This window comes from Mesoplodon mirus (genome assembly GCF_964341445.2).
Source record: "Mesoplodon mirus genome assembly, chromosome: 4".
Taxonomy (NCBI): Eukaryota; Metazoa; Chordata; class Mammalia; order Artiodactyla; family Ziphiidae; genus Mesoplodon; species Mesoplodon mirus.
Window position 1 is genome coordinate 133,623,659 of NC_138979.1, and position 27,167 is coordinate 133,650,825.

General features: G+C 37.4%; 1 long non-coding RNA gene across 2 annotated transcripts in view; it reads right to left on the reverse strand.

Moving 5' to 3' along the window:
• Positions 1-21,187: 21,187 nt before the first annotated feature.
• The window catches only part of LOC309803362, a 166,568-nt gene continuing 160,588 nt past the window's right edge, over positions 21,188-27,167 (reverse strand). For both annotated transcript variants that reach the window (XR_014293934.1, XR_014293935.1), the window contains exon 6: positions 21,188-21,402. This is a non-coding gene — a long non-coding RNA (uncharacterized lncRNA). The remainder of the gene's footprint in view (positions 21,403-27,167) is intronic.

The following is a 27,167-nucleotide window of genomic DNA, read 5'->3' on the forward strand; positions in this document are numbered from 1 at the left end:
AAATTGTAAAACCTTCCTTATCCATTCATTGCAACAAAATCTCGATTTCTCTAGATGCTAAATCATTAATCTTGTTTGGATATATTTCAAGATCAAAGCTTCCATTTTAATATATTTACGTGACAATCAACAGTAAATCCTAAGATGCCCACCTTTTTGGATCATGACCTGACTAAATCTTTCATCTGAAGCTGATCTATAGTACTTCTGGATTTGGAAACAAAGAACATATTTGGGGGATTATATTGAGACAGAGACAGCAAAACGTCTTCCTTTTACATATTTTTCCTTTTTCTGAGCACATACAATATATTTATAGCTCCACAGATTAACAGAAAACATGGATGTTATTATACATGCTGCTCTGTTCCCTCAGGCTTTCTTCAACATAACTAAGACAATAGCCTCAGAATTTTCTGTAACAGAACTTTGCTGCCACCAACTGAACACATTCACCCAATGCAAGGGGACATTTTTTACAAAGTAGTGCTGGAAGGGAAGATGAAGGGAAGATCACATATTTCCTTGGCCCAGATCCCAAGCCCTAACCAGAACTCCATTTCTAATCCATTTCTAATCAGGAATACCACCAGAGCAATGGCAGCACTCCCTTCACAACCCTAAACAAATTTATATTAATATAAAACTCCTTAATTTGTAAACAAAGGGCACTTGTTTTATTCATACAAATGAGCATAAATCAAAGGCTTGTGTCAGGAGTGTCATGTCATGAAACAGTGATGTTGAACTGATCAGTGAACTGGACTAAGGGGGTTACCAGGTCAGAAAGGCAAACTCATCACATTCTCACTAGCAAATTCTTACAAAAAAGGCACCAAAGTCTCCACAGGTGACTAATTTCTTCTCTCTGGGCCAAATCCACAGCTATGTCTTAGGGATAAGATATCAGTTGAGCAGCCCCAGATCTCCTAGCAACACATCAGGATCACCTGGTAAAATACAAACTGAAAGACCCCAGAATTACCAATCAGAACCTGCCAGAAAAGGCTTTGGGCAACAGAAGACCCCAATTCACAGCCAGAGTTGAGGATCACCAGCTGAGTAAATCCTATTCCTTCACTTTTTTTGAAAGAGGGAGCAGGCTCAGAAAAGTAAAATCAATCCACCAAACTGTGAGCACAGGCCCTCAAGGAAAACCCTGAGAAGGCCTGGAGCGATGGGAGTGTGGTACCCAGATCAATGCAGAGGCTAATCTGTGTGGAAACACCTCCAGCATGTTGATGACCTTTGCCATACTGCTTTGTCCTCTTGAGCAATTCAGCATAAGCAAAATGAAAATGCTGTTTGGGTCAAGAAAACAGTCCTTTGAAGATTGAGAATAAGGAAAATAACTCCAGTTTATTTTTATTTCATACCTGCCCCATTTAGCCTTAAATTTTTGCCTTGAACCTTATGAGACCTGAAAATATATTATCTTTACTGTGTGTCAAATACGACCTACTTGGCTAATTCCTGTGACACTAATATTTTTCCCTGAATAGACAGCCATGTCTGTGTTTTAAATAAATGTTTTGCATGAAACGTTTTAAGTAAAAGTAATATATATTTGAAGCTTTTCACATATTTGGCTTAGTATTTATAGTATATAAAAGGAAACAATTTAAAACATAGTATGATGATATTTGTTCTTACAATTTTGTAATTTTTTTTAACCTCCCTCCTGGGAAGTTTTATTTTAGGCTTCTTTTAGTGTCTTATGAAAAAGATTCATTCACCTGTCACCACTAATGAAAGAGAGTTAATGTTTTATTTCTCCTACTTCTTAGACACCCCCCAACTCTACCAGACCTGTCCCCATCCAACCCTAGCCCTACCTCAAGTAACCTTGCTCCAAGTCTAACCCTGGTTCATCCACCCTCCTGCCTAGAGGTGGCCTTAACCTGCTCTCCTAGCAAGCACCCAAGAATCCTTGAAATTAAATGGGGCACTACTGCCCCCACCTGATTAGATGGATCTATTTCTTGAAAATAAGAAGTTGATTTCACACAACAGGGCTTCCTATTTTTCAAATACAATTTGTACTAATTTATGGAGGTGGGGAGAGAGGGAGGGAGAAGAAAACAAGAAGGAGGCTGGTGGTAGAAGTGGCTTGACTCCACTATGACTGAGAGCTATAAATCTATAGAAGGCAAGACTCCTCATCAAAAATCTGATAGGGGGAAGGAATGGGGTACCTCCTGGGGAAAACTAACCCAAAGGGATGAAGTGGCCAGGCAGACAAACTGCTTTCGGTTAACAAAACCTCAGCTGTTGAAGGGGAATAGGGATACAAGCAACCCTGCTTTGGTACCCACATGGAAAATTGTAAAGCTAAAAGTGAAAGCATATTTTCTTTCTGCATCTTAAGAGAATACAGAATTGATTCTGGAATTCTGAGGACACCTGAGAATACTAATATGATTTTGGCTCCTGAAGGACTTCAGAATATCAGCGGAAGACAGAGAAACCCAAAAGATGTGGTTTACCCAAGTGCCATAGGACAGATCAAAAGAAAGGCCAAACCAGAAAAAGGAAGAGAAAAACAGGAGCATGCAGTCATTGGAAGGACTAGCTCAGAAGTACACACAAAGTATTTCTAGAAGATTCCCATTAGTAACTGAGAAGCCATTTTACAGGGGGATGAAGGTGCTGAAAAAGAAGATGGAACGGCATTGGGGCATCAACTGGGTTTCAGGCACTAGTGATAGAAATGAGTGGGTTCCACCCACAAGACGTTTCACTTCCACCTCCCACGTGGGAACATACTATACCACTTGGAAATATAACAATATGCCTTCTCCTTGATCCTGATATGCTCTTATTATCACAAAATACAAGTTCCCATAAGAAGTGGCTAATTGTGAGGCGGGAAGGAGACACAATATCTTGGCTAATTATTGTCATAAAGAATACATAACATTGAACCTAAATCTATTATATATTTCAGATATTGTCCTCTAATTAAACACCACCAAAATAACCCCTCCAATAAGCCCACTCTTACAAGAGTATATTTTTCAGCTAACTCATTCTAGTAGAGCCAATAATATAGATTTTTATAAAATTTCAGTCTTCTACAAAGATCATACTAAAGTTCTATTATAGCGAGGTAACACTTGGCCTTGAATATTTTCAGGCTGAAGTAATATCTTTGATGCTTTAAGGTATAAAAATTCAGAGTTCACAACCAAAAACTTGTCTAAGTTCTTAAAGTTGTAAAACTCCTCCTTTTTTTATAGAAAACAAAAACAAAATGTGGTTCTTCCCACTAGGGCCTTTGAGCTGACACTGCAAGGGTTAGAATTACATTCTACCAAAAAACCAAAAGAAACTCTATTTTGAACATTCAGATAACTTGTACATAAGATATAATTTGTAGGAGAGGACCTTCAAGATGGCAGAGGAGTAAGACATGGAGGTCACCTTCCTCCCCAAAAATACATCAGAAATACATTTACATGTGGAACAACTCCTACAGAACACCTACTGAACGCTCGAAGAAGACCTCACAGTTCCCAAAAGGGTCTTGAAGCTCCGGACGGGTGTCAGGACTGAGCCTCTGAGGTGGGAGAGCCAAGTTCAGGACACTGGACCACCAGATATCTCCCGGCCCACGTAATATCAATCGGCAAGAGCTCTCCCAGAGATCTCTGCCTCAGTGCTAAGACCCAGCTCCACGCAATGACCAACAAGCTCCAGTGCTGGACATCCCATGCCAAACAACTAGCAAGACAGGAACACAACACAACCGATTAGCAGAGAGGCTGCCTAAAATCATACTAAGTTCACAGACACCCCAAAACACACCAACAGACGTGGTCCTGCACACCAGAAAGACAAGATCCAGCTTCATCCACCAGAACAAGGAACCAGTCCCCTCCACCAGGAAGCCTACACAAGCCACTGAACCAACCTTACTCACTGGGGGCAGACACCAAAAACCACGAATTATGAACTATGAACCTGCAGCCTGCGAAAAGGAGACCACAAACACAGTAAGTTAGGCAAAATGTGAAGAGAGAGAAATATGCAGCACTTGAAGGAGCAAAGTAAAAACCCCCAGACCAAACGAATGAAGAGGAAATAGGCAGTCTACCTGAAAAATAATTCAGAGTAATGATGGTAAAGCTGATCCAAAATATTGGAAATAGAATGGAGAAAATATAAGAAACGTTTAACAAGGACCTAGAAGAATTAACAGCAAATTAACAATGATGAACAACACAATAAATGAAATTAAAAATTCTCTAGAAGGAATCAATAGCAGAATAACTGAGGCAGAAGAACTGATAAGTGACTGGGAACATAAGATAGTGGAAATAACTATCGCAGAGCACAATAAAGGAAAAAGAATGAAAAGAATTGAGGACAGTCTCAGAGACTTCTGGGACAACATTAAACACACCAACATTCAAATTATACGGATTCCAGAAGAAGGAGAGAAAAAGAAAAGGACTGAGAAAATATTTGAAGAGATTACAGTTGAAAACTTCCCTAATATGGAAAAGGAAATAACCAAGTCCAGGAAGCCCAGAGAGACCCATACAGGATTAATCCAAAGGGAAATATGCCAAGACACATATTAGTCAAACTATCAAAAATTCAATACAAAGAAAAAATATTAAAAGCAACAAGGGAAAGGCAACAAATAACATACAAGGGAATCCCCATAAGGTTAACAGCTTATCTTTCAGCAGAAGCTCTGCAAGCCAGAAGGGAGTGGCAGGACATATTTAAAGAGATGAAAGGGAAAAACCTACAGCCAAGATTACTCTACCCAGCAAGGCTCTCTTTCAGATTCGACAGAGAAATCAAAAGCTTTGCAGACAAGCAAAAGCTAAGAGAATTCAGCACCACCAAACCAGCTTTACAACAAATGCTAAATGAACATCTCTAGGCAAGACACAAGCGAAGGAAAAGACCTACAATAACAAACCCAAAACAATTAGGAAAATGGTAATAGGAAAATACATATCGATAATTACCTTAAATGTAAATTGATTAAATGTTCCAACCAAAAGACATAAACTGGCTGAATGGATACAAAACCAAGACCCATATATATGCTGTCTACAAGAGACCCACTTCAGACCTACAGACACATCAGACTGAAAGTGTGGGGACGGAAAAAGATATTCCATGCAAATGGAAATCAAAAGAAAGCTGGAGTACCAATTCTTATATCAGACAAAATAGACTTTAAATTAAAGACTAACAAGAGACAAAGAAGGACACTACATAATGAGCAAGGGATCAATCTAAGAAGATATAACAATTGTAAATATTCATGCACCCAACATAGGAGCACCTCAATACATAAGGCAAATGCTAGCAACCATAAAAGGGGAAATCAACAGTAACAAATTAATAGTAGAGGACTTTAACACCCCACTCTCACCAATGGACAGATCATCCAAAAGGAAACAAATAAGGAAACACAAGCTTTAAAGGATACATTAAACAAGATGGACTTAATTGATATTTATAGGACATTCCATCCAAAAACAACAGAATACACTTTCTACTCAAGTGCTTATGGAAAATTCTCCAGGATAGATCATATCTTGGGTCACGAGGCTCGGTAAATTTAAGAAAGTTGAAATCGTTTCAAGTATCTTTTCCGACCACAATGCTAAGAGACTGGATATAAATTACAGAAAAAAAACTGTAAAAAATACAAACACATGGAGGTTAAACAATATACTACTAAATTATCAAGAGATTACTGAAGAAATCAAAGAGGAAATCAACAAGTACCTAGAAAAAAATGACAGTGAAAACACAATGGGCAAAAACTTATGTGATGCAGCAAAAGCAGTTCTAAGAGGGAAGTTTCTAGCAATACAATCCTAACTCAAGAAACAAGAAACATCTTAAATAAACAACCTAACATTACACCAAAAGCAGTTAGAGAAAGAAGAACAAAAAAAACCCCAAAATTAGCAGGAACGAAATCATAAAGATCAGATCAGAAATAAATGAAAAAGAAATGAAGGAAATGATAGCAAAGATCAATAAAACTAAAAGCTCGTTCTTTGAGAAGATAAACAAAATTGATAAACTGCTAGCCAGACTCATCAAGAAAAAAAGGGAGAAAACTCAAATCAACAGAATTAGAAATGAAAAAGGAGAAGCAACAACTGACACTGCAGAAATACAAAGGATCATGAGACATTACTACAAGCAAATCTATGCCAACAAAATGGGCAACCTAGAAGAAATGGACAAATTCTTAGAAAAGCACATGAGGCTGAACCAGGAAGAAATAGAAAATATAAACAGACCAATCACAAGCACAGAAATTGAAACTGTGATTAAAAACCTTCCAACAAACACAAGCCAAGGACCAGATGGCTTCAAAGGCGAATTCTATAAAACATTTAGAGAAGAGCTAACACCTTTCTTTCTCAAACTCTTCCAAAATACAGCAGAGGAAGGAACACTCCCAAACTCATTCTACAACGCCACCATCACCCTGATATGAAAACCAGACAAAGATGTCACAAAAAAAGAAAACTACAGTCCAATATCACAGATGAACATAGATGCAAAAAATCTCAACAAAATAGTAGCAAACAGAATCCAATAGCACATTAAAAGGATCATACACCATATTCAAGTAGGGTTTATCCCAGGAATGCAAGGATTCTTCAACATATGCAAATTAATCAGTGTGATACACTATATTAACAAATTGAAGGTGAAAAACCATATGATCATCTCAATAGATGCAGAAAAAGCTTTTGAAAAAATTCAACACCCACTTATGATAAAAACCCTCCGGAAAGTAGGCATAGAGGGAACTTACCTCAACATAATAAAGGCCATATATGACAAACCCACAGCCAACATCATTCTCAGTGGTGAAAAACTGAAACCATTTCCTCTAAGATCAGGTACAAGACAAGGTTGCCCACTCTCACCACTATTATTCAACATAGTTTTGGAAGTTTTAACCATGGCAATCAGAGAAGAAAAAGAAATAAAAGGAATCCAAATCAGAAAAGAAGAAGTAAAACTTCCCTGTTTGCAGATGACATGATACTATACATAGAGAATCCTAAAGACTCGACCAGAAAACTACTAAAGCTAATCAATGAATTTGGTAAAGTAGCAGGATACAAAATTAATGCACAGAACTCTCTTGCCTTCATATACACTAATGATGAAATACCTGAAAGAGAAATTAAGGAAACACTCCCATTTACCATTACAACAAAAAGAATAAAATACCTAGGAATAAACCTACCTAAGGAGACAAAAGACCTGTACACAGAAAACTATAAGACACTGATGAAAGAAATTAAAGATGATACAAACAGATGGAGAGATATACCATGTTCTTGGACTGGAAGAATCAACATTGTGAAAATGACTCTACTACCCAAAGCAATCTACAAATTCAATGCAATCCCTATCAAACTGCCAATGGCATTTTTCACAGAACTAGAACAAAAAATTTCACAATTTGTACGGAAACACAAAAGATCCCAAATAGACAAAGTAATCTTGAGAAAGAAAAACAGAGCTGGAGGAATCAGGGTCCCTGACTTCAGACTACTTCATACTACAAAACTATAGTAATCAAAACAGTATGGTACTGGCACAAAAACAGAAATATAGATCAATGGAACAGGATAGAAAGCCCAGAGATAAACCCGTGCACAAATGGTCACCTTGTCTTTGATAATGGAGGCAAGAATATACAATGGAGAAAAGACAGCCTCTTCAATAAGTGTTGCTAGGAAAACTAGACAGCAAAATGTAAAAGAATGAAATTAGAACACTCCCTAACACCATACACAAAAATAAACTACAAATGGATTAAAGACCTAAATATAAGGCCAGACACTATAAAACTCTTAGAGGAAAACATAGGCAGAACACTCTATGACGTAAATCACAGCAAGATCCTTTTTGATCCACCTCCTAGAGAAATGGAAATAAAAACAAAAATAAACAAATGGGACCTAATGAAACTTAAAAGCTTTTTCACAACACAGGAAACCATAAACAAGACAAAGAGACAACCTTCAGATTGGGAGAAAATATTTGCAAATGAAGCAACTGACAAAGGATTAATCTCCAAAATATACAAGCAGCTCATGCAGCTCAATATCAAAAAAATAAACAACCCAATCCAAAACTGGGCAGAAGACCTAAGTAGATATTTCTCCAAAGAAGATACACAGATTACCAACAAACACGTTAAAGGGTGCTCAACATCATTAATCATTAGAGAAATGCAAATCAAAACTATAATGAGTTATCACCACACAGCAGTCAGAATGGCCATCATCAAAAAATCTACAAACAATAAATTCTGGAAAGGGTGTGGAGAAAACGGAACCCTCTTGCACTGTTAGTAGGAATGTAAATTGATACAGCCACTATGGAGAACAGTATGGAGGTTCCTTAAAAAACTAAAAATAGAACTACCATACGACCCAGCACTACCACTCCTGGGCATATACCCTGAGAAAACCATGATTCAAAAAGAGTCATGTACAACAATGTTCATTGCAGCACTATTTATAATAGCCAGGGCATGGAAGCGACCTAAGTATCTATCAATAGATGAATGGATAAAGAAGATGTGGCACATATATACAATGGAATATTACTCAGCCATGAAAAAAAATGAAACTGAGTTATTCGTAGTAAGGTGGATGGACATAGAGACTGTCATACAGAGTGAAGTAAGTCAGAAGGAGAAAAACAAATACCATATGCTAACACCTATATACACAATCTATTTTTAAAAATGCTTCTGAAGAACCTAGGGGCAGGGCATGAATAAAGATGCAGACGTAAAGAATGGACCTGAGGACACAGGGGTGGGGAAGGGTAAGCTGGGACGAAGTGAGAGAGTAGCATTGACATATATACACTACCAAACATAAAATAGATAGCTAGTGGGAAGCAGCCCCATAGCACAGGGAGATCAGCTCAGTGCTTTGTGACCACCTAGAGGGGTGGGGTAGGGAGGGTGGGAGGGAGACGCAAGAGGGAGGGAATATGGGGATATATGTATATGTATAGCTGATTCACTTTGTTACACAGCAGAAACTAACACAACATTGTCAAGCAATTATACTCCAATAAAGATTTTTTTAAAAAGATATAATTTGTAAAACCTTATATTATCTACACAATTGTCCCTTTTCAGCATCTAAACTCTAACTGATACATATAAAAAATGAAAATGGAAATCAGCCCAACTGTCTACCCTGCTTTGAGAACAAAAATGAAGTACTGATATAACATGGATGTTGAACATGGAGTGTATGATATAAGATCGATGAACCTCAAAAACATTGTTCTAAGGAAAGAAGCCAGACTCAAGAGACTATATTTTATATGGGTTAATTTATACATAATGTCCAGGAAAAGCAAATCTATAGTGACAGGAAGTAGATTCATGGTTGCCTTGGGCCGGGGGTGGAAATAGAGGGTCACTGAAAATGGACAGAAAGTTTCTTCTGGCGATGATGGAAATGTTCTAAAATTAGATTGTGATGGTGGTTTCACAGCTGTAAATTTACTAAATTTCATTGAATTGTACACTTAAAAGGAGGGAGTTTTGTGGTAGGTAAATTATACCTCATTAAAGCTATTACCAAAATTGTTTTTAACTATTGTCCTACAAAATATTAATTCAAATTCTGAAAGAGTCCCTTTACCCTTTGCTAATGTAAAATAAAAATAGTTCTCCAACAAGAAGAATTCTCTCCTATCATTTCTCATGAGTATGGAGGGTCCAATAGAGCAGTATGTTTCTCATTTTCCTTGAAATTTTCCCTATTCAAATGAAGACAAAAATCTCAGCCAAAACCATGAGACTCTGAAACCATCAGCTCTTAGTCTCTTCTATATTACTCATAAAAGCTTACAAAAGGGTTACATTTAGGGATGTGTCAGATTCTGAACTATAGCTTAGTACTATACATGTCTGAGCACACCCATAATAAATTTATTTAAACATAACTTAATTGCTCTCTCTTAAAGTACATTATATTTTGGAATATAGATACTCTAGAAAATAAGCTTTTTGAGGCTATGACTCATAAACTTCCTTAGGTTTTCAAAATTAGTGCTAATGCTTTCTTGAACCTGAAAAGGGCTCTTTTTGTCTCACTTTTATATTATGGGCCACATCAGGTTGAGTTAGTCATGCTCATTAATGAGAGATCTCCTGATTTAATGGAGCAGTCACAAAACCAATTTGAGCAGAAATAAGTATGATAGTAAGAGAAATGACTTTTCTTACCTCTGTGATTTTAAAGGAGATGTAAAGACATGACTCCTAACAGCCAAACTACTTAGTTTACATTTTACTTTTTACAACAAACAATCCCCAAAAGAAGTAAATATCTTCATGTCTTAAGGGAAGAATAAATTTCTTTGAATTAATACAATTGCTCTGTAACTATAAGCACACACTACTAAATAATAGATGTAACAGTGGTGGTTAAACTCACCATTTAGTTCACAGGCAGAAGAAAAGCAGGAAATGACACAAAAATAGGAATAAGCCAGAACTAGAGGTGAGGTAAACAACCACCAAGGGATAATGACCTCTGGGCCGGAGAAGAGGTTTTGAATATCACCAGGAACTTGCTTCAGGTGAAGCAGCCAAATACTACTCAGCTTTTACCATCATACTCTTTATTTTAAAATATTTACCTCTTTTTTAAATACAAACAGCTTCCTAACCTCCAGCTCCAATTGGAGCAATTGCTTTCCAAGCCTACCAGACAACTGACTCCCTAAGATTTCTTTCCATTGACCTCCTGGAATAGGTACACTGTTTCTTAGACATCGTAAAGTTCTCTTGCTTGTACTCTTGTTTTTCTTTAGATAAAACTCATTCTCACATAATCTTTTGAATAACAAGTACATAAAAGTTAAACTTTCTAAGCCCATCTATTCCTAGAAATATCTCTAGAATGCCTCATACTTGATAATTTGGCATTAAAGCTTCCAATCATCTCCTCTCAGAACCATATATGACTGCTTTGTTGTCATCCATTATCCAGAAGCTGGAGGAGCAGTCTGAAGCCATTCTGATTGCCATTCCTTTGTAAGTAACTTGCTCTCTCTTAGAGCCTTCTTATTTTCTTTGATGTCTTACAATTTTACCAAGATACAGCTCATCAGATCTCAGTAAACCCTACTTCTTCAATCTGAAAGTTTGTGTCATCTTTCAGAAGCCCCAAGACCTTTTATTTTCACTTAATTTCTCCTGTTCTCTTTCTCTGAAAATCCTATTAGATGGATATAATGGACCATTCATGTGATCCTCCATGTCTTGTAATTTTTTTGGTCTCCTCTTTTACTTCTTTTTGGCTTTTAGCTCATATTTTAGAATGTTCATTAGATTCTTTTCCTCCAGCTTTTCTGTTGAACAATTGTTTTTACTTCAACAATCATGTATTTAAATTTTTATTTCCTCTTTGTTTTCTAATTACTCCTTTTTCATAGCAATATCCTCAGTATTTAGAATATCACATCAACTCAGATCCCTCTAGTGAATTACAACTTTTTAAATTATCCTGTTTCCTGAATTATTATCCTGTTAGTTACATTTTTTGATCCCTCTTCATTGTGTCATTGGTTTGCTGAACATGTTGGAAAGATTCTTGATCACATATTAATATTTATGAATGATGACTAGATTAATTACTACCAGTTACTGAAAGGAAATTCCTCTGCCATTATATAGGTCAATTTCCTGCCACAAGTCTTTCCCTTCATGGAAGAGCTGACTGCAAGTTCTGTAATTGTAGTCAGGGTTATATCCACTGGTGAGCTCACTATAGAATGAATAAATGGGAATCCAGCACACTAACTGGACACACTCTATAAGGAGAACTCTATTCTACAGCACAAATACTCAAACTAGGAAATGTAGGCCTCCCTGGACAGACAGTTTAATTGTTGTAGTAGAAAGCAGACCCATGCTATGGTTGTCAGTTTGGGTGGGGGCAGGGGGATTATATGCTCCAGCAGGAAGTAGTCTGTGGGAGAAATAGGGAGCAGGGTGGTAAAAAAGGGATCTGGCCCACATTTCCGCATATAGCCCTTTTAATTAACTGCCTTGCAAAGTGCCCCACAGCAGTCTTGCTCTTGTATTTACTGACTTGAAGCCCATCCAGGACTCCTGAGAAGAAAAATCTACCATCTCAGCTTTAGCTTTTTCATGGGCATAGAAAGGTAGTTCTGGACAGCTCCTTTCCCCTTTGTGTTTTATCCATCCCTCTAGTTCCAATCCACCAGAAATTTAAGTCTATAGTCCACTGGTCCCAGCCCCACTCCATTCTCATACTACACCTCATTCTCTGCATTTATTTTTCAATTTATCCCTTTTCTTTCTTTGTTTTCCTTCCTTCCTTCCTTCCTTCCTTCCTTCCTTCTTTCTTCCTTTCTTTTTTTTTGAGGAAGTAAATCATACCTCAGAAAAGATTTTCAAGAGGGAATAAATTTAAGAAGTTCTTACATCAGGAACTTAATCATTTATACTTTTGTTATTTGCTATGTTCCAAAGATGTTTGTTATTTACTACAAGATAAAATAAACTTTTAAAGAGAAGAAAGTAAGAAAATTGGTATAGGGTGGGGACCACTGATAAGCAGATAGAAGAAAAATAGAAAAGTCAAAATGAAGTCAGAAATCTATTTATAACACAAAATGCATTCCATAAGGTAGAAACTAAATTTAACAAAAAAATTTCTGGTAACAAATACAAAGAAAACAAAAACTGTTACATATATCACTATTTTCACAAGATAACAATAGACCAGCTAAGAAAATAAATATATATAATAAATTTTTATTACAAGCAATATAGTGAATACCTTCAACAATAAATATAACAATTTTCATAGCAAAAAGACTCAGAGGGTTAGAATAACTATGAAAAGAAGCAGTTAACCATGTGCTTGGGAGAGTAATAAAGGTTGCCTTATTGGAAGTGAAATGGTAGTTCTAAAGAAACTCTAATACTGTCTTCTACTTATCACTGTCCTGTGTTTTCACTGTAAAGAATTATATAATATTGGAATCTGTGTATTTTAGAGGTCCTCTAATCCTATTCTCTATTTGTTGCATATTTGAACAAGTGATTAATGAGCTTTTAATCAACCCTTCTAGTATTGAGAAATGTATTATTTTCCAAGGCAATTTGTTCTACTTTTTAACAATTCTATTTATTAAACACTTATCCCTAATATTGAATCAATATATGCTCCTACCCACTGGTCCTGTACCTGGTTTCTGGAGTTGCATAAGTAAGCCTCACTGCTTGCCATGTGATAGATAGCGTGCTGAATGTTTGTAGACAGCTAGCATGGTACCCTGCCTCTCTGAGCTATATAGTCTCAGATCTCCTGTTTATAAAGAAACTAAGAAAATTTATTATGTGCGGATGCTCATCTTGTCTAAGTCGGCTAATACAATGAAAGAAAATTGTTTTCGAAAGAAGAAAAGATGATATTGGCAAATAAGAGAGAGAGCCAACGCACATTTTATAAAATAGCTTTTAAATATCAGATCCCTGAAAAATTAAATTCTTGGGTCTTCATTTATAAGAGGATATTTTTAGTAAATAAAACATAAAATGCCCAAATATCCTTATTTATATAAGCAAGAGTCAATTTGAATTATTTTTAAAGTGAATTATTAAAAGATCTATTTTTTTCTATATTTTCTGAAAAGGTTAGTAGGAGTAATTTAGTACGAAATGTTTTTAAAAGAAAAGAGCAGGGCTTCCCTGGTGGTGCAGAGTCAGCCTGCAGATGCAGGGGACACGGGTTTGTGCCCCGGTCCAGGAGGATCCCACATGCCGCGGAGTGGCTGGGCCCGTGAGCCATGGCAGCTGGGCCTGTGCGTCCGGAGCCTTCGCATCTGGAGCCTGTGCTCCGCAACAGGAGAGGCCACAACAGTGAGAGGCCCGCGTATGGCAAAAAAAAAATAAAATAAAATAAAAAGAGCAAAGCATTTATTTAAAGGCTTTTCTAAATTAGGATCAACTTTTGACTGGATGAGGAATAACTAAACTAGTGTTGAACTCTATTTTTTAAGATGTATCTGTTCCTATATAGGAAGAGTATTCTTTGAATCCAAAATGAGTTTTTCTCATTTGAAGAGGAAAAACATTAATTCAACCACTCTTACATTTTACTTACTAAAAAACATGATTTTTAGCTATATATACCACCACCACAACAAATCCAAGCAATTAAATTTACTTCTATTTTTTCAATCATATTTCCTAATAACATACTGTGTACAAGAAAAAATAAAGAGAATGGACCATCAAAATATTTCAAAATGTACATGGGGAGCTTCATTCACCCTACAGTCTCTGGCTTTTGTGCTGCGCAAAGCAGGACAGTGGGACTCTCAAATAGCTCTGGGTATCCACCCTTAAGGCTTTGAGCACATAACCTAGGGATCACAGGATAAAAGGGCATCCTTTGGTGCTCACGCTCTCCATCCCTTTACCTTGTCTCTTGGTGAGTCAGTGAGGTGTATATCCTTATTTAGTTCACTCTGGAATATGAAATAAGAGTATTATAAGGGAATCCAAAAGAGAAATTAATTTGAATGCTACCATGGAGAAAACTGGAAACTATTTAAAGTGTCAAGGTGCAGAGCCAAATCTAAGTGTCTATGATCCTTGACATTCAGAAAAGCAATCAGAGATCCATGTCTCTCTTTTCAAACATAAAACTCTTTTCCTTAAAAGTAATACTCAACTAGACACTGATAAACAGAAGCACTTAGGGAAAATAAATTAAATTATCCCTTTCTATAATAGTGAATAGATAATAGCGTCTGTCCAATTTGGAGTCACCCAGTTTCACAATTCCTTAAGACTAAAGGTACTTTATTCTTGTACTTTCCACAAAAAGCATGTCTTGTTATTTCTAATGAAGAGATGTGAAGAGACTAAACCAGCTAAGAGTATTTATTCTAAAATGAAACTTGGTGTGTCACTAACACATTTTGAAAAAAAAGAAAAATAGAGTGAGTTTTGCTTCTTACCCATTTTATTTAAGTAGTAACTTTCCTTTTGACAATTCCCTATAATATTTACCCTATTGAAATCTAACTTGTCCCCTCACTAATGACTTAGAAGATACAAAACATACTTAAATTGGTCATATAATGCTTTAAAAGGCAAAACTTTTGAAGTCAGGAAAGAAGAAAGATTTCAACATACTACTCTTAAGTGTACTGTCAATTTTTATTTTCCATTTCTCATCTCTTGCTCTAGCTGTTCACTTACAATTCCCAAATCAATGAAATTATAATGAAATTGATTTCCATTTGCAATTTGTGGTTGGTCTGTAAAAAAAATCCCCCTATTATTTAAAAAAAATTAAGTATCCTTAAGGGTATAACTAAAGAAAACAGACTATTTCACAAACAGTATTTATACATAAAATACTCAATAGCTCATAAAGCCTGGGGAAAGAATAATTTTTAATCTCATAGCATTGAACTTTTCAGGGGGACCCCATTCATCTTCCTGCTTTCTTCCTTGTTTTCGTTATCATGTACCATCTAACTATTTAAATACTCTTTTTCTCCACAAGCCCTGAAGGCATTGGTTGTCACTCTGACCTCTTTACTGTGCCTACTGAACACTGTAGAGAAAAGGTACAGGAAAAGAGAAAATAAATTTACACTATCTCATTGGATCGCAACAAAAGAACTCTGAAGAAGGGAAGGAGAGAGGGGCAGCATTATGATCATGCCCATTTCACATGGAGAGGAAAATCCAGAGATCAAGAGACTTGCCCAGAGCTAGAAAGTTGCAGTCAGAGCCAGGGCTAGGGTCCCTATGCTCTGAGTTCTAGTTAGCAGTCTTCCCACTTCACAGTGAGTCTTCTCTATACATTTCCAAGATGGCTAATGCCCATTACTAAGTTTCACATCCTTCATCTCATCACAGAGGAAAGGAAAAATCTGATTTGAATCAAAGTATGCATAATCTGAAATATTTCACATAATTTGAGGGTGCATTCTTTCCTTAAGTTTCAAAAATCAGCTATGTTAGGATGAAAGAGAAATAAATCTACTTTCATTGTTTTTACTTAAATTTTTGCCAAATTCTTTTTTCTTCTGTTCAGATATTATTTTTTTTTTTTTTCTTTTTGCGGTATGCGGGCCTCTCACTGTTGTGGCCTCTCCCGTTGCGGAGCACAGGCTCCGGATGCGCAGGCCCAGCGGCCATGGCTCACGGGCCCAGCCGCTCCGCGGCATATGGGATCCTCCCAGACCGGGGCACGAACCCGTATCCCCTGCATCGGCAGGCGGACTCTCAACCACTGCGCCACCAGGGAGGCCCCAGATATTATTTAAAATACTGGAGTCCATGATACTTTAGCAGTTATGTTTCTGTTCTTCACCCAAAACTGGTCGTTTCTAACACACCACCACTGAAATATTGTTTATCTTATGATTTATCGCATGATTGCGAATATGAACCATGAACTAAACCTGGATATAAAGTTGTCTTCCATGTTCCTCCTAAAGCAACAGCCACATTTGTAAAGCATGCTTCACCTAAGCCCCGTCATTCAACAATACCAAAGAGAAACATGGTTTATGTGTACATATGTATCTTCATTTTGGTGTATATCAAGTGTTTGGGGTACACTTGACATTCCCTGTGTTTAAAAAAAACACTATTGATCAATATGAATGATCTTAAACTATGAAATACTTGAAAATGTTAATCTGCAGCATCCACGTGCTGCCAGAGCTGGCACTACCAACAAGCAGAGTCTCAAACCCACGACATCAAATCTTTCTCCTTTTTATTGTAATTCACAGCTTGATCAACCAGAGAAATGTCTCTTGCACATTATTATTCTGCACAATCTCATCAACTTTATCCTTTAGCAATGACCTTACGATAAGAAATTAAGCCCTTTGAAATAGCATTTGTAATTAATCCATTTCCATAAGATTAACATGTCAACTATCACAAGAATACATGTAACAGCCCTCTGAAGCTTCAAACCCCCGGTCATATTTCACTTAAAACCATACTAAGTATTATCACAGTGTAATCAGCAGAATACAAATTGCTAGGTAACCCCTGTGTTTTATGTTCATTCATTTATTCATTCATTCAACAAATATTTATTAATATGTCAACGTTCTAAGCATCACACTGCTGGAGCCTAGAGAAACAGAGAAATAAGGCTAAGCCCTGATTCTGAAAGCATTCACAATTTAGAGAGTAATACAGGCTTGTTTAAAAAACAAAATGTTACTCCAATGAGCTATAAGAGATATGAATAGAGTCAGAGGTCTTGGAAGCATAGAGTCAGGAATACCTCTACACACATAACAGGAAATACTCCAAGTAGAAGAAACAAAGTGCTACACACAGAGGCATGAAAATCATGGTATATTCTGAGAATAGCAAGCAATTCAGGTGAAACATATGACACACTATCCAAAACTTTATCCCTCTTTTTTCTAAAGTAATGGCAAAGGTAAGACTGTACAAGAGAGTGGAAGAGAATGGCAGAAAACAAAGTTAGAAATATAGATCTGACACAGATTTTGTATGGCCTTGTACACTCTGCTAAGAAGTTTGGAGAGGATTTAGGCTTTATCCAGGTGAAGGGAAGCCACTTGAAGTTTCTAGCAGAGAAGCCACATGATAAGAGACATGCTTTAGAAAAATATGTAGTGTTACTGATGTAGAGAATGGATTGTATGAGAAGAAAACGGAGATAGAGAGACTGATTAGAAGACCACTGAATTAACCCCAGCAAAGACTTGAATAAAAATAGCAGCTATTGCTAAGGCAGTGGGGAAGGAGAGGTAGGGACAAATTCAAAATATTCCAATTAAAAATAATTCTAAAAGGAAAAAAAAATATATATATATATGGCATAGACTTCAAAGTTAAGTAACAGTGAGTTAGTGAGTAACTGGGATAGATGGTGAAGGGGAGAATGATACCAAGTTTTCTGATTTAATTTTTTTGGGGGGGGCAGGCTGAAAGCTTTATTTATTTATTTATTTATTTATTTTTAAGCCTATTTATTTATTTATTTTAACATTTTTATTGGAGTATAATTGCTTTACAATGGTGTGTTAGTTCCTGCTTTATAACAAAGTGAATCAGTTACACATATACATATGTCCCCATATCTCTTCCTTCTTGCATCTCCCTCCCTCCCACCCTCCCTATCCCGCCCCTCTAGGTGGTCACAAAGCACTGAGCTGATCTCCCTGTGCTATGTGGCTGCTTCCCACTAGCTACCTGTTTTACATTTGGTAGTGTATATATGTCCATGCCACTCTCTCACTTTGTCACAGCTTACCCTTCCCCCTCCCCGTATCCTCAAGTCCATTCTCTAGTAGGTCTGTGTCTTTATTCCCGTCTTACTCCTGATTTAAGAGGCTAAGTGAACTAATTACCTCTGAGGTGAGGATGCCATAACCAAGATTGGAAAAGAAGTACATTTTGAGTGGAGAAGGAATGTAGTGGCATTAGTTGAGGAAATGTCAGAGTATTCGTGAGGGAATAGGCTCAGGAGAAAGAAGTGGATGCCTGGTATAGGTTAGGAATGAAAATTGTAGAGCCCTTGGAAAATAGGTGGCACTTAAAATCATGTTGCTAAATCAAATTGCCTAGCAAGAACATGTAAACTATAAATAAAATATTAAATAGTCTTCTTTAACTCCTCTTAAACTAAAATCTCTGTAATACGAAAGGTTCAAACAGGAAAATGTTTAATATTTAATGTCCTCACCCTTCTAAAGCAATAGCAAAATTACATAGAAATATATAAAATGCTGCCAGCACCAGCCACTTTACTATTTAATTCATTTTTTGCTTCAACAGGGAGTGGTGAATAGGTGATCAAAAAAAGAATATAGGGCTTCCCTGGTGGCGCAGTGGTTGACAGTCCACCTGCCAATGCAGGGGCACGGGTTCGTGCCCCAGTCCAGGAGGATCCCACATGCCACGGAGCGGCTGGGCCCGTGAGCCATGGTCGCTGAGCCTCCGCGTCCGGAGCCTGTGCTCCGCAACGGGAGAGGCCACAACAGTGAGAGGCCTGCATACCGCAAAAAAAAAAAAGAAGAATATTAATAATGATCTAAATAAGTAACCAGAAGTCCCCAGGATAGGGGTAAAAAAATGGTGATCAAGGAAAATATAGAATGATATATTCTTAATAATATCCTGATTGTTTTAGGAAGTTATATTGTTATATAATCATGATCATAATGGCTTACATTTGTCTAATGTTGCTAGCGTAACATTAAGTATTTTGCTAAACTCTTCATATGCATAGTTTACTTAGCCCTCATTACAAAAATATGAGTTAGATATTATTATAATTCCCATATTATACACATGACAACTGAAGTTTATAGAGATTAAGTATCTTACCCAAAGTCACAAAGAATATAAGTGAAAGAATTGAGATTTGAATACAGGACTCTAACTCCAAGGTACTTTCTCTTAACCACTGCCCTATGCTTCCCGGTGCTGTCCATATTAAATACTTCCAGATTGTTAGGTTCAGTTTTCCTCACTGAGCAAAAGAAGCTAAGTCTACTATCATTACTTCTATTCAACATCATACTGGAACTTCAAGTCAGAGCAATTAGATAAGTAAAAGAAACAAAAGGCATCTATTTTTGAAAGAAAGACATAAAACTCTCTTCATTCAAAGACAACATAATCTTGCATAGAGAAAATCCTAATGAATCCACTAAAAAAAAATACTATTAGAACTAATAAATGAGTTCAGCAAGGTCACAGGATACAAGAAAAACATATAAAAATCAATTGTATGTATTTCTATGCATTGTCAATGAATAATCTGAAAATGAAATTAAGAGAACAAGTCTATTCTAAATAGCATCAAAAAGAACAAAATGCTTAATAGTAAATGTAACCAAAGAAGTACAAGACTTGTACACTGAAAACCATAAAATATCATTGAAAGAAATAAAAGAAAGTCTAGACAAATTGAAAGACAGCCCATGTTCAGGGCTCAAGAGAAGCATATTGTTAAAATTGTAATACTTCTCAAATTGATCTACAGATTCAATACAATCCCTATTAAAACCCACACAGGCTTATATGCACAAATTGACAAGCTGATCCAAAAATCTATGTGGAAATACTAAGGACCCAATGTAAACAATCTTGAAAAAGAAGAACAAAGTTTGAGCACTCACGCTTTCTGATTTCAAAAGTTACTACAAAGCTAGAGTAGCCAAGAAAGTATAGTACTGGCATAAGGGCAGACATATAGGTGAATGAAGTAGAATTGAGAGTTCAGAAATAAACCCATACTTTTATGGTCAATTGGTTTTTAACAAAGGTGCCAAGAAAATTCCATGTGAAAAGGATGGTCTTTACAATACATTTTGTTGGAACAATTAGATGAATACACATGCGAATGAATAAATAAATAAATAAACAAAAAAACACCCTAACTCAAAATGGATTACAGACCTAAATGTCAGAACTAAAACTATAAAACTGTTAGAAGAAAACAGTGGAACAGAACTTTGTGACCTTGGTTTTCTTAAATATGACAAGTGACAAAAGAAAAATAGACAAATTGAACTTCATCAAATTAAAAACTTTGTTACATCAAAAGATACCATCTAAAAAGTGAAAAGACAACCCACAGAATGGGATAAAATATTTGCAAGTCACATATCAATAAAAGTCTTATCAGAGATGTATGAAGAACCCTTACCACTCAGTAAGAAAAAGACAAATAATCCTAAAATGGGAAAAGGATTTGAATAACATTTCTCCAAAAAAAGGATACACAAGTGGTCAATAAGCACATGAGAGTTATACAATGTCATTAGTTATTGGGGAAATGCAAATCAAACCCACAGTGAGTTACCATTTCACACACACTAGGATGGTCATAATGCAAATGACAGGCTATAACAAGTGTCAGTGAGGGTGTGGAGAAACTGAAACACTCATATACTGCTGGTGGGAATGTTAAATGGTGCAGCCACTTTGGAAAACAGTTGGATGATTCCTTGAAATGTTAAATATAGAATTACCATATGACCCAACAATTCAATTCCTTGGTGTTAACCCGGAAGAGATGAAAACACATGTCCACACAAAGACTTGTACACAGATGTTCACAGCAGTATTATTCACAATAGCAAAAACGTGGAAACAACCCAAATATCCAGCAACTAATGAATGGATAAACAAAATATAGTATATTCATATACTAGAATATCATTCAGTCATAAAAAATGAAAGACTTACAGGAATTCCCTGGTGGTCTAGTGGTTAGGATTCGACACTGTCACTGTTGTGGCCCGGGTTCAATCCCTGGTCGGGGAACTCCTACAAGCTGCGTGGCATGGCTAAAAAAACAAAGAAAAAAAGTACAATTCAGGAAAAATGAAAGACTGATTCACATGACAACATGAATATTAAAAGCATAATTCTCAGTGAAAGAAGCAAAACACAAAAGACCACATATTGTATGATTCCATTTATATTAAATGTCCTGAACAGGCAAACCTATAGAGACAGAAGGTAGATTAGTGGCTGCCAGGGCCTGGAAGAAAGAAGAGTAGAGAGTGACAGTTAATCGGTACAGACAGAGTTTCTTCCTTTTCTTTAATTGTGGTAAAATACACATTAAAAATGTATCACCAGGCTTCCCTGGTGGCGCAGTGGTTGAGAGTCCGCCTGCTGATGCAGGGGACGCGGGTTCATGCCCCGGTCCGGGAGGATCCCACGTGCTGCGGAGTGGCTGGGCCCGTGGGCCATGGCCGCTGAGCCTGCGTGTCCAGACCCTGTGCTCCACAACCGGAGAGGCCACAGCAGTGAGAGGCCCGTGTACCGCAAAAAAAAAAAAAAAAAAAAAAGTATCACCTTCAGAACTTCCCTAGTGGTGCAGTGGGTAAGACTCTGTGCTCCCAATGCAAGGGGTCCGGGTTCGATCCCTGACTAGATCCCGTATGCATGCCACAACTAAAAGATCCTGCATGCTGCAACTAAGACCAGGCTCAACCATAATTAATTAATTAATTTAAAAAAATTTTTAATGTATCCCCTTCACCATTTTTTTTTTTTTTTTTTTTTTTTGCGGTACGCAGGCCTCTCACTGTTGTGGCCTCTCCCGTTGTGGAGCACAGGCTCCGGACGCACAGGCTCAGCGGCCATGGCTCACGGGCCCAGCCGCTCTATGGCATGTGGGATCCTTCCGGACTGGGGCACGAACCCGTGTCCCCTGCATCGGCAAGCGGACTCTCAACCACTGCGACACCAGGGAAGCCCACCCCTTCACCATTTTTAAATATACAGTTCAATGGCATTAAATGCGTTCATACTGTTGTGCAACCATCACCACCAACCATCTCCAGAGCTCTTTTCATCTTGCAAAACTGAAACTCTGCACCCATTAAACACTAACTCAACTTTCCCCCTCCCCTCAGCCCCTGGCAACCACCCTTCTACTTTTCGTCTTTATGAATTTAACTATTCTAGGTACCTCATATAAATGGAATCTGTATTTGTCTTTTTGTGAGTAACATTTCATTTAGCATAACATCCTCAAGGTTCATCCACGTTGCAGCATGTGTCAGAATTTCTTTTGCTTTTAAAGCTGAATACTATTTCATAGTATGTATGTACCACATTTTGTTTATCCATTCATCCACTGATGGACACTCAGCTTGCTTCCACTGTTTGACAGTTGTGAATAATGCTGTTATGAACATGAATGCACAAATATCTCTTCAAGACTCAGATTTCAATTTTTTTGCGTTTGCACAAAGTGAAATTGTTGAATCATATTAGGTGAGGTTTTGTAATGGTGACGAAAATGTTCTTGAATTATAGTGGTAATGGCTACACAACTCTTTGAATATATAAAAACCACTGAACTGTACACTATTTTAAAAAGGGAGATTATATTTATCTTTTGAAAGAAAGAAATACAGATGCTCATGCATTTGCTGTTTAATTATAATTCAAGTGAGGCAGTTTATCCACTAAATTCAACAAACAAAAAGTGCTTTAGTCTTACAAATAGTAGACTAAAGAGGGAAAGGGGGAAATGGAAAAGGAAGAACAGAGAAAGAACATGAAAAAATTTTTCAATAAAAGAAAGAAAAATAAAAATGGACATAAGCCCACACATAAATTTGGGTTAAAGTGTAAGCATCCAAAATGCTCTCAAACCTGCCTGATTCTTATTTCCCCACTACACCACCATGCCATAACTCCCTCAGCCCTCTTTCTCATCTCAGATTTCCCTCTCACATAAGCATGTGAATCTGAAGTAAAGTGCTCATGTTATGATCTCCAACTCACTTAACTTGTGGGGATCAAAGTAAATTACCATCTATTAAGCAAAATACTTAGCTGGAAAGAAACTTGATTTAGGAGTCAGAAAACTTGTGTTCAATTCAATTCATCTATTTCCCAATCTTGTATGCTGTCAAGTTGAAGTACTGAGAATAGTGCCTGTGGTTGAAAACTCTGAATTTCTCATTATATTAATAGTAATTGATTTAAAGATCTAATAAAAGGCATTGAGAATTCAAAATAACACCTATGGTTCATGTCAAGATGTGCCAACTACAAAATGCTATGAAATCAATACAACCTTGGAAGGGAAACTGCAGTTGGCTAAGAAAACGTTAAGAGATTTTCATGACAGGTGTGCATAGGTGACAAAAATGAAAGAGGTCACAAATTTAGTGACCTGTTGCAAACAAAATAAAAGATATAAACCACTTCTCCTTAATACCCAGTGACTTTTAACTCATTTCCTGTGAAATGTAATCAACACTACATCTGTGCTATTTTTACTGAACTAACATGGGACTTTTCCACTTTCATTGTTTACATTCTAAGCGTAATCTTAAAGACTGGAAGGTAATGTGAAGGATGTGTCAAATAAAAAAATATTTTTTAACATTTCGCTAAGTATTCTAATAATGAAGATCTTAATGCCATTGTTATTGATTCTACAGAATCTATGTTTTTCTTCATACATACCAAAAAAATGGGGAGTGGGGGAGTCAAAAAATAGGAGAAGATGAAAATAAATAACTGGCCGGAGACTCCAGCTCTTACTTTCTGTCATAAATTTTCATTCTTATTATCCTTATCACTCACTACTCATGTTCTCAGAGCACCAGTTCTACAAGAGTCTGGCTGGGCTTTAGGATTCAAACAAAAGAATTAGACCCTCTGACAACACTGGGTTCCCATTCCAGCATGGCAAGAACTGGCTGGAGCTGGGCTACAGACACCCTCTAAATGGATCATGAGCTCTCTAGCGTGATACATTTCCACCTGACCCATTTCCTTCATTTATGTTCCCTGATTGATCACTGTAGTGCTTCTCTTCAGGACTGAGCCTTAAGAAACTCCCAACAGGTAAGGGCCTGAAAGAAAAAGACAAATTTGCCAAGGAAGCTGAGAAGAAGGAGTCACAGAGATAGGAAGACAACTTGAAAGTGATGTAAAGAGAGTGTTCTCAGAAGAGGAGAGTGACCAACTGTTTCAAATGTGGCCAAGAGAGCACATGAGACAAGAGCTGAGATAAACCCATTGGATTTAGGGCTTAGAAGTTGGCAATTTTACCTTTTTTGTGGGTTTTTTTTGTTTTGTTTTTGGTGGGGTTTTTTTGGGTTTTCTTTTTTGTTGTTGTTTTGGGGTGTTTTTGTTGTTGTTCTTGTTTGTTTGTTTAAGTTGGACCCTGAAGCTGTACAGAAGTGAGTTTAGGAGTTTCAGAAATTACTGAATTGATAACACTCCCTAACCCCCACACCCCAATTCATGTCCACCTGGAACTTGTGAATGTGAGCTTGTTTGGAAGTCAAACATTTGCAGATGCAATCGAGTTAAGATGAGGTCATACAAGATTAGGTAAACCCTAATCCAATGACTCTTGTCCTTACAGAAGAAAATTCAGCCACAAAGAGACATCAGAGAGGAGAACACCATGTGAACACAGTGACAGAAATTGCATCTACAAGCCAAGAAATGCCAAGGATTGCTGGCAACAACAAGGGCTAAGTAGAGACAAGAAAGGATTCTTCCTTTCAGCCTTCAGAAGGAGCACAGCTATGCTGACATCTTGATTTTAGACACCTAACCTCCAGAACTGTGAGAGAATAATGTCTTGTTTTAAACTACCAAGCTTATGGTGTTTTGTTACAAGTGCTAGGAAGCTAATATAGGGAGTGAGGAAATTGAAACCATGAGTATAGAGTTATTAAAAGAAGTTTGGCTACGTGTGGAAGAAAAATTGATCATAGTATTTGGACATTGTGTGATTTTTTCCAGAACTTCTTAGCCGCTGCAGTGCAGGTATAGAGAAATGAATAGTAGGGTCCACTTAAGACTGGAATTTCATCAGATGGTTATGATGGAAAGACAAAGGGATGAAGGAATTTATAGATTCATAGCAGTGTTACTGAAATGAAGAACTGTGGACTCCAAACTGGCTGAGGAGGGAAATAAAGAAAACGTGGAACTGATGGTCTGGGAGAAAGTAAAGGGGTCAAAGAACCAGAAATTCCCATTAAGCCCATGTTATGGAGTGAATTCTATCCTCCTAAAATTCATATGTTGGGGCTCTAACCCCCAATGTGTTTGTATTTGGAAATAGGATCTTTAAGGAGATAATTAAGGTTAAATGAGCTCATAAGGGTGGGGACCTAATCCAATAGGACTGGTGTCCTTGTAAGAAGTAGAATAGACACCAGAATTCCTAATCCTACTCCTATCTAGCTGCTGTGAAATATTGTGATTTTTACTTGTTTGCTCAATTTTTATTTTTAATGACATGTTAAACTGACAAACTATGTGGTTCAGTTTTGGCCTATGGACTATCATCTACAGTGTCTGCCCCAGATTCTCTCCATGTCCACAATTTCAGTTGCTAACTCAACACAAATGTTTGACAAATTTTCTTCTCCTCTAACTCATATAGCCAATACCACAATCAATATTTCTATCTGGAGACCTCAGTATACCTCAAACTCAACATATCCTATAGTTTTCATCATTTCACTCTTTAGACCTACCTACTCCTTCCTCTTCCAGTGTTCTAACCACAGCGAGTAGCACCCTCGTTCATTTGCTTGTGAAAGCCAGAAATCTAGAAGTCTCTCTCAACAACTGCCTGTCCCTCAACCTTCACATCCAAACCCCATGATCTTATCTCTTACGCCTCTTGGTCTTACCTTATTGGTCTTATCTCCTAAGCATCTCGCAAATCTGCCCTCTCCTAGCTACTATTTTATTCCCAGAAAGCATCACCTCTTCACCATCACAATGGAATACCTTATTAGCTGATCTTTCAAATTCATTCAGTTTGAATTCAATTCAATCATTTCTCAACTGCATACAGTGTGATCTTTCCAAAACACAAAACTTATCATGCGCCCATGCTTCCCTTCTCCCTCCAGCAATCTCAGTAGCTTTCCACATTCCCAAAATCCATAACATAACCTACAAGTCCCCATGCGTTCGAGTCCCTACACATCTCTCTACCCACACCTCTTCACAGTCCCCACCCCTCTCTCTATATATATATTCCAGTCACATTCAACACTAACCTTCTTTCAGCTTTTTGCATGTACCATATTAGCTCTGTCATGGGATCTTTGCAAATGCTGAAAATGTCTTCCTTTCATCCACAAGCCACTCTCCCTACCCTTTTCCCTAATAAACTCTACCCATTTTGGGATCTTAGCTCAAGCACCACTTACTCAGTAAGCCTTTAAGACCCAGTGTAAGTCTTTGCTCTTCCCCTCATAAAAATGTGTGTCTTTGCTTAAAAGCCTTATCTCAGCTTGTAATTAAATATTCTTCAGGGTGATTATGTGATTAATGCCTGTCTCCCTTACTAAGTGAAAGTTCCATTTATTCATCACTATTAATAACTAGGCATGGGCTTCCCTGGTGGCGCAGTGGTTGAGAGTCCGCCTGCCAATGCAGGGGACACGGGTTCGTGCCCTGGTCCGGGAAGATCCCACATGCCGCGGAGCGGCTAGGCCCGTGAGCCATGGCCGCTGGGCCTGCGCGTCCGGAGCCTGTGCTCCTCAACGGGAGAGGCCACAACAGTGAGAGGCCCACGTACCGCAAATAAAATAAAATA